The sequence below is a fragment of the Corylus avellana genome, chromosome 10 (genome assembly GCF_965113065.1).
Source record: "Corylus avellana chromosome 10, dhCorAvel1.hap1.2, whole genome shotgun sequence".
NCBI lineage: Eukaryota > Viridiplantae > Streptophyta > Magnoliopsida > Fagales > Betulaceae > Corylus > Corylus avellana.
Genome location: NC_142499.1, coordinates 15,973,935 through 15,982,216, shown reverse-complemented (window position 1 = coordinate 15,982,216; position 8,282 = coordinate 15,973,935).

Genomic DNA, 8,282 nt, shown 5'->3' with positions numbered 1-8,282 from the left:
GAACTCAAAAGTTGTCTTGTTCCCTTTTTGTTTGGTTAGACATGATGGCATTGCATTTGGGTTGGTCATTTAATTTCGGTATAAAAGGCTTAAATTTCCTTACTTCGCTAACATCTTTCTCTACTTTTTATGGTCGCTCATAAGCTATCAAATTATCAAGGTGCAGGGGCATCTTGTTCTTGCCATTATGTGTGGCTCCTTGACCAGGCCAAATGGACCTCCAAAATATACATCTTTTCTAATGTTTTAGATCAAGTTTTCTTGTTCATCTTTATACAATAAATTGTATACATCTGCAGAAGGATATAGTTTTCTAGCTTTCATTCTAGATGATGATACACAAAAGTGAGTCTGCTAAATGTATGATTGTTGATATCTTCTTGTCAATTCTATGGCATGATAAGAAAACTTCAGAGTGTTGATTGTATGCGTCTTGCATCTTTCTCTAAATGACCCTGTCGTAATAGCTAATGTACTTCATTCATGTATCACATCCTCATTTAAGGTCAAATTTAGTTAGTGAGATACTCATATTCTTTTTACTTGGTGTAAATTATGATATCATATTTGTTTGTGTTTACTTTTAACTACTTTATGGTTTGCTTCAGGCGAAGGATTATGTACCATCATATGGAGATCTTCAAGAAGGTTGATGTCATAGTGACCCCAACAATTGGGTATGTAAGCCTAACTGATAAGCAATGTTAACAATGTTGCTAATGCATGGATCATGATATACAATAAATCATCAATTGAGGAATTTGGATATGGTTTACTACAATCCATGCCAAAGTTGATCCAAATAGATTTTGTATCTAAGACATAACAATCTCACACTTTTTTTCAGCTTTGTTAGTTCTTGTGTTGGCTTAATTCAGTTCCAAAATGCAGATGCTACTGTTCATGGCTCAAACACTGATATAGAATGCTCAGAATCCAATCTCCACCGTTCATAACTTAGATTCATGTGTTATGAACGTCCCTGCAAAATTTCAGCTCAATCGGACCACAAACGCCCATCGATCGGAGCTGTTGATGAAGACTGGACAGGCCGGGTCCGGACCCCAATTCCCCGGGTCCGGACCTCATTTCCAGAAACTAAAATCTTGCTCCGCAAAGCCGTGTCCGGACCGCCCATTAACGGGTCCGGACCCCCCGTAAGTTTTAGGCCCAAAAACGTGTTTTTAAGTGGGTTAGGTCTAGGGTTTTGTCGGGGGTATATATACATCATTATAGAAGAGAGAGGCACGAATTTTCACCCCCAGAGAGTTCGTGTGAGGCTGTGCTTGAGTGATTATTTTGTTGTGAGCCAAATTGATTCCTCTTAGAGGATTTTTGTTAGTATTGATCGTGTGCTTAATTGAAGTCTATCGGAAGGGTCCGATAAAGGAGAATCACGTTGAAGAAGATTGTGAGCGAGGAGACAAGTTGGAGGCTTGTCGATCTTACAGAGTCAAGGTCTTGCAAAGGGTTGTAAGTGTTCCTAGTATCTGTAATCTCTGGATAATCTTTTGATAGTGATTTCCTGGGTTTGGCTGCCCCGGAGAGGTTTTACTTTTAGAACGTTTTCTAAAAGGTTTCCTCTTCGTCACCAAAATCTTTGTGTGTGATTGTTCATATTTTGGTGAATGTTTGTTTTGATATATATCTGTTAATTCCGCATAAAATTGTAATATTTATCTGTTTAGAATTTTTCAATTGGTATCAGAGCGAGTTCACTCCGTGAAGGATTAAATTCCTGAGTGTGACCTTTGTTTCTTGTTTAAGATGTCTCAAACCCTTAACACTGTGCCTGATTTTGATGGATCAAATTATGGCTATTGGAAATCCCGTATGAGATTTTTCTTAAAATCTATAGACGTTTGGCATGTCATTGAATCTGGATTTAAAGCTCCAGATAAGCCGACGGCTGAATGGTCTAATGTTGAAAAACAAACTCGTATGGCGAATGACAAAGCTATGAATGCTCTATGCTTGGCAATTTCACAAACTGAGTTCTCCAGAATTTCAAATTGTGATAGTGCCAAGGATGCATGGGAGATCCTAGAAACTACGTATGAAGGAACTAATCTTGTTAAAGCTTCAAAACTTCAAATGTTAGTTTCTCAGTTTGAGGATATTAAAATGTTAGAGGATGAGACATTCAATGAATTTTTTGGTAATCTTAGTGAAATTAGAAATTCCATGATAAATCTAGGAAAGAAAGTTTCTGACACTAAGCTTATTAGAAAAGTTATGAGATCCCTCCCTGAAAGATTCAGAATGAAGGTAACTGCTATTGAGTCATGCACTGATCTTAATACCATGAGGATAGAAGAGTTAGTTGGTGCTCTTCAAACTTATGAGTTTTCCTTGCCTCAACCTAGGAAAAATAAGGATATTGCCCTTAGAACTCTTAGGAAGAACTCTGATGAGTTATCTGATGAGGATTCACCAGATGATGAGGAACTTGCATTGATAGCTAGAAGGTATTTTAAGAATGAACATAGAATTTCCAAGAAATTTGGAAAACAAAAAGAGAGTACTCAGGGTAGAAATGAAAGAGACTCACGTGGTCCAAAATGTTATGAGTGTTCTGGCTATGGTCATGTGCAAAAGGATTGTGCTAACCTCAAGAGTAATAAGCCAAAAGGTCAAAAAGCTTTCAATATTACATTGAGTGACACTGATGAGGAAGAGACTCCTAATTATATGGCTTTTGGTGCATCTTATGATTCTGATGATTCTAATCAATCAGATGTTCAGTCTGCCCCTGATAATGAATCAAATAGGGTTAATGATCTTCAAAACTCCTTTAACAATTTAATGGAAAAGTTTTCTATGCTTAGAAATACTAACTTGAAAATTGTTAAGGATTTTAAGAATCTTGAGCTTGAAAGGGATAATTTGTTGAAATCTTTGAGTGATTCACATGTTGTTTGCAATACTCTCAAATCTGAAAATCATGTGTTAATTGCAAAAAATAAATCCCTTCAAAATGATCTGATTGCATCTAGAAATCACTTGAGTAAATTCTCTAGTGAAAAGCTTGATAAAATGTTGCATATTCAAAAGCAATCTAGCGACAGATCTGGCTTAGGATTTGATAAAACTGCTTCTTTGTCTTCTAACCGTGCTTCTACTTCAAAGACTGTTTTTGTTAAACCAGTGAAAGTAGAAGAATCTTCAAGTGAAGAAAAGCAAGTAGTTGCTCCGACTCCTCAAGGTAATAAAGGTAAGAAAATCTACATTGACCCTCAAGCATCTTGCCCTACACTTAGAGTCATGCATCCTCCTAGGAAATTACCTTCACAAAGGTTTGTCCCTACATGTCATCACTGTGGCAAAGTGGGTCACATTCGACCTCACTGTTTTAATTTGAAACTTCATGTGCATATAAATAAAAATTCCTATTCTAGGAAAGAAAGTGAGGGTTTGGTCATAATGATGAGAGAAGTGCTATCTAGGCTAGATAAGTTTAAGCAAAGTCATAAGTCTAGACCTAAGATTTCTCAAGTTTGGGTTAGGAAGGATGATACCATTCACCCCTTGAGGGGGAGTGGTGATGATCTCACCTTATGTTAGGTGAGTCACCCACATGTCTAGGATTGTTTTTCATGCATATCTTTGCATATCCTAGAGCATGTTGTTTTTCGTTTTTCATTGCATTTTTGTTTTATTTTGTTTTGAAATTGTATTTTGTTTGTGTGCATTTCTTTTGTGAAAAATAACAAAAAGACAAAAATATTTTACTTTGGTTGTTTGTTTCTTTCTTTTCTTTATTTTGTCTTATGCACCGAGATAGTTCATTAATTTCTCATGTTGTTTTTTATGAATTTAATTCCTTACGTCTTGGAATGTTCTTAATATGCATGAGATGAAAATTTGTGTCAATGAACTTGTTTTTGTGGTTACCTAAAGCCTGAGCTTATGTGGTACTTTTTGCCTATGCTTTATTTCTTGTGCACAGTTAAGCTTAAATTGAGGTTTTGTTTCACTTTATTTGTGAGGTCTGTTAGGTAGCCATATGAGGTTTTTGACTAGTCATATTTTTCAAATTGACCATATGCTAGTTGAACCTAGGGCTTAAAAATTCCTGCTTTCTCTGTTGTGATAAGCACCAAAAGTTTAAGGACACTTTCTCAAAGAGAAAAATAAACAAAATAGTGAAACAAATAAAATCAAAAGATCATATTCCAAAAGGAATTTATTTCACTGTGTCAAACTTGTGCAAAATATTTTACAAAGAGAATTGTATAGGATGAGAGTGGCTAGGCCCTAGTATGATAAGGTTTGACTTTTGATTTGATATACTTGTCAAAACCTCATGGTGGTGAAACTTTCTCCTCATTTTGTAAATTGAAAATTTTTCTCTTTGGATGGCTTACCCACACACCACACAAGCATAGGTTGAATGGAACATTTTCTTGGCTTGGGTTAAGCAATATGAGTTTCTAGCCATTTCTAGTCTCATGTATATTTTGCATATTTGGAGCATGTTTGGATATTCATTGTGCAATACATGAGTCATTGATGTGTTATCATGTGTGTTCATTTAACTTTTAAGGGAGAGAAACATGCTTTGCATTTCCAGTTTCCTGTTGTTAATTGAGTCATACATTGAGGGGGAGTTTTGCTGATGTTTCTTTATAATCACGCATTCTACGTCATTTTTTTTATCATGAGTTTTATTTATGTCTTCTTGTTCCACATATGCCTTGATGTATTTTGTGAAGTGTTTCAGGAAACATGAAGACCTTTTGTCATTCTGTGACAAAAAGGGGGAGTAAATATGGGGAGATGATGGGATTGGCTCGACATTTTGGTTTTGTCACTGAATTGCCAAAGGGGGAGTTTGTTAGTTCTTGTGTTGGCTTAATTCAGTTCCAAAATGCAGATGCTACTGTTCATGGCTCAAACACTGATATAGAATGCTCAGAATCCAATCTCCACCGTTCATAACTTAGATTCATGTGTTATGAACGTCCCTGCAAAATTTCAGCTCAATCGGACCACAAACGCCCATCGATCGGAGCTGTTGATGAAGACTGGACAGGCCGGGTCCGGACCCCAATTCCCCGGGTCCGGACCTCATTTCCAGAAACTAAAATCTTGCTCCGCAAAGCCGTGTCCGGACCGCCCATTAACGGGTCCGGACCCCCCGTAAGTTTTAGGCCCAAAAACGTGTTTTTAAGTGGGTTAGGTCTAGGGTTTTGTCGGGGGTATATATACATCATTATAGAAGAGAGAGGCACGAATTTTCACCCCCAGAGAGTTCGTGTGAGGCTGTGCTTGAGTGATTATTTTGTTGTGAGCCAAATTGATTCCTCTTAGAGGATTTTTGTTAGTATTGATCGTGTGCTTAATTGAAGTCTATCGGAAGGGTCCGATAAAGGAGAATCACGTTGAAGAAGATTGTGAGCGAGGAGACAAGTTGGAGGCTTGTCGATCTTACAGAGTCAAGGTCTTGCAAAGGGTTGTAAGTGTTCCTAGTATCTGTAATCTCTGGATAATCTTTTGATAGTGATTTCCTGGGTTTGGCTGCCCCGGAGAGGTTTTACTTTTAGAACGTTTTCTAAAAGGTTTCCTCTTCGTCACCAAAATCTTTGTGTGTGATTGTTCATATTTTGGTGAATGTTTGTTTTGATATATATCTGTTAATTCCGCATAAAATTGTAATATTTATCTGTTTAGAATTTTTCAAGCTTGTTGGAAGTCCCACATTGCTTGGGTATTAAGGAGATTGGCCATTTATAAGGGTGAGGGGAAACCTCAACTCTTGAGCTAGCTTTTGGGTTGAGTTAGGCCCAGGACCAATTATATAACATGCATCTTGTTGATTGCATGTTTGTTATGGTATCATAGTCAGGTTCCTAGTTCCGTACCTTCTCCTATTCTTAAAAGGTCAGATAGGATCAAACACAAACCTAGTTACTTGCAAGATTATCATTGTAAACTGGTTTCTACTTGTTCACCTCAATCGGCTTCAAATGTTGACAATTCAAGTAAACCTTATCCATTGTCCAATTTCATTTCTTATGATAACCTGTCTTCTTCTCATAAGCATTTCTGTCTTTCCATTTCATCTCAACCTGAGCCTAAATTTTATCATCAAGCTGTTAAGAATCCACTTTGGTGTGAGGCTATGAAAGCTGAGATTAAGGCTTTGGAGGAAAATAAAACTTGGGTAGTCACTGATTTGCCTTTTGATAAACATCCCATTGGTTGCAAATGGGTTTATAAAGTGAAGTACAAATCTGATGGAAGCATTGAAAGATACAAGGCTAGGTTGGTAGCCAAAGGGTACACTCAATGTGAAGGGTTGGATTTTCAGAAGACTTTTTCACCTGTTGCTAAGATGACTATTGTTAGATGTTTTCTGGCACTTGCAGCAACAAAAGATTGGGTTTTACATTAATTAGATGTAAACAATGCATTTTTGCATGGGGATTTAGATGAAGAAGTGTACATGTCTATGCCTCCTGGTTTTGGCACTAAGGGGGAGACAAAGGTTTGTAGGTTAACTAAATCTTTGTATGGATTGAAGCTGGCCTCTAGGCAATGGTTTTCAAAATTTTCCACTGCATTGATTGAGCTTGGTTTTACACAGTCCAAGGCAGATTACTCCTTGTTCACTTAACTCAAAGGATCTTCCTTTATTGCTTTGTTGGTTTATGTTGATGATGTAGCTATTGCAAGCAATGATCCACAGGCAGTGTCCTCTTTCATCTCTCTTTTGAATGACATATTTAAGTTGAAGGATTTCGGGCCTTTAAAATACTTTCTCGGTCTTGAAATAGCTAGGTCTACAGAAGGACTTTCTCTTTGCCAACGAAAGTATGCTCTTGAAATCCTAGAGGATTCAGGTTTATTGGTTGCTAAACCTGTTAAATTTCCTATGGAACAAAATTTGAAACTCTCAAAGGGTGAAGGTGATCTCCTTTCAGATTCTACAAGCTACAGAAGGTTTGTTGGCAGGCTACTTTATTTCACAATTACAAGACCAGACTTAGCTTTCTCAGTTCAGATATTGAGTTAGTTTATGGACAAGCCACGGCAACCTCATCTAGATGCTGCTCATCGAGTTTTGAGATACTTGAAAAATTCTCCTACTCAAGGCCTTATTTTCTCTGCCAAATCAAATTTTCACCTTAAGGCTTTTTCAGATTCAGATTGGGCAGGTTGTTTAGATACTAGAAGGTCTATCATTGGTTTTTGTGTGTTTATTGGTGATTCACTTGTGTCTTGGAAATCAAAGAAACAACACACAGTGTCAAGATCATCTGCTGAGGCAGAATATCGAGCTCTTGCTTCCACATGTTGTGAGTTGATGTGGCTGACTACTCTTCTCAAGGATTTCAGAATTCCTCATCCACAGGCTGCTCTTTTGTTTTGTGACAGTCAATAAGCTCTTCATATTGCTGCAAATCCGGTTTATCATGAAAGGACCAAGCACTCGAAATTGACTGCCATCTAGTTCGTGAGCAAATACAACTTGGACTCATTCGCACTTTTCATGTTAATTCCCATAATCAATTAGCTGATATCTTTAATAAAAGCCTTGGTTTCAAGGACTTTTACAGATTAATGTCCAAGATGTTTGTAAAGGATATCATCCTTCACATCCATCTTGAGGGGGAGTTTTAACACGTGTATAAACTAAATAAACTAGCTTTTTCTGTTGAGTAAGTTAGTTTTTAAGTTCAAGTTGTTAAACGGTTTTCACAGTTTTAGTTGCTTCATTGGAAGCGTGTATATAAGCTTTCTTGCTTTTGCTTGTAATTCATGCAAGTTTATTATGCTAATGAAGATCTTCTCTCCTTTTCTGCTCCATCTACTTGCTTCTTCTTTCTTCTTCTCCTTCTGTTCTTCTTCCACATAGCATATGCTCTGTTTTCCTTGATTCTATTCATTATTGAATAGTTTGACATGGTATCAGAGCCTCGCCCAATTGGATGTGGTCTACCGTCACCCATTATCACACGTGTTGGCTTGGATGTCTTCCCGCCACACGTGAGGGGGCGAGTTGGAAGTCTCACATTGCCTGGGTATTAAGGAGATTGGCCATTTATAAGGGTGAGGGGAAACCTCAACTCTTGAGCTAACTTTTGGGTTGAGTTAGGCCCAAGACCCATTTATAACATGCATCTTGTTGATTGCATGTTTGTTACAGCTTTTGAAAGAAGAGTATTGATTTTAATAGTATCAACTCTGATCTCAGATAAAATATTGGATAAATATCTGATCCAGCCTGATCGTGATCTTTTTATAGGCATACTTGTGACAAAGCTTATATATAGGTT